Raw genomic sequence first — 1,372 nt, forward strand, 5'->3', positions numbered from 1 at the left:
TGACCATCTCAACCCACGGTTTCCAGTGGGTCAAAGCAGGGGAAGGATCAAAGCGAAGGATCATGGGTCAGTTTTTTTTTTTTAAACTTTTCTTTTTTTTCCCCCAGCCTAGTCAGTTTTATTTTATTTATTTTTGTGTGTGTGCTAACACTTGAAATACATTTACTAATTAAGACAACCAACACTTTTACTTTTATTTGCATTTATTTTTTTGCGGCATTTATTCCCAGGCCATAAGTTTTTGTTTCTTCAGTTTCTTCTGGGATATCTTTTTCTTCTGTGCAGCCTCCTCTTCTGGTTTAGGAGCAATCTATTTTTTTTCAGTAAGGATCATCTCAGTGTGGCAGGGAGAGCTCATGGAGGGGTGGATCCGACCGTGAGCTCTGTAAGTCCTGCGTCGCATCTTGGGGGCTTGGTTCACTTGGATGTGCTCAATGACCAGAGAATCTACATCTAAGCCCTTAAGTTCAGCACTACTCTCTGCATTTTTGAGCATGTGTAGTAAAAATGCAGCACTCTTTTTGGGCCATCGACCCTGAGTCCAGCCCCACTGTTTGGCCTGTGCACACCTGCCAACTCCACCGTTGTAGCGGCGGAACGGCACACACTGCTTCTTTAACGTGACGTCCTTCAGATACTTGGTGGCTTTTCGGATATGCATACCCTTTATGGCCTGGGCGGTTTCACGAGTGTTCTTAAAGTGTACACAAAGATTGGAACCTCTTGATTTGCATGATTTTGTGGGGTTTTCTGGGTCAAGTGAATAGCGCACCATTTTTAGGAGTCACCTCAGGCCGCTTACCGGAAAAGGAAGCTCAATTTTCTTTTATTATTATTATTATTTTTTAACTTTATGATACTGTATTGGTTTTGCCACACATCAACATGAATCCGCCACGGGTGTACATAAGTTCCCACTCGTGAACCCCCCTCCCACCTCCCTCCCCATACCATCTCTCTGGGTCATCCCAGTGCACCAGCCCCAAGCATCCTGTATCCTGCATCGAACCTAGACTGGGGATTCATTTCTTATATGATATTATACATGTTTCAGTGCCATTCTCCCAAATCATCCCACCCTCTCTCTCTCCCACAGAGTCAAAAAGTCTGTTCTGTATATCCGCGTCTCTTTTGCTGTCTCACATACAGGGTTATCATTACCATCTTTCTAAATTCCATATATATGTGTTAGTATACTGTATTGGTGTTTTTCCTTCTGGCTTACTTCACTCTGTATAATCGGCTCCAGTTTCATCCACCTCATTAGAACTGATTCAAATGTATTCTTTTTGATAGCTGAGTAATACTCCATTGTATATATGTACCACAGCTTTCTTATCCATTCATGGGTCAGTTTTTAAATGCTTTGGCC

The 1,372-nt window shown here is 42.6% G+C and overlaps 1 pseudogene; it reads right to left on the bottom strand.

The window, feature by feature from the left end:
• LOC106502696 lies at positions 311 to 809 on the bottom strand (annotated as a pseudogene).

The sequence above is a fragment of the Capra hircus genome, chromosome 12, assembly GCF_001704415.2.
Source record: "Capra hircus breed San Clemente chromosome 12, ASM170441v1, whole genome shotgun sequence".
NCBI lineage: Eukaryota > Metazoa > Chordata > Mammalia > Artiodactyla > Bovidae > Capra > Capra hircus.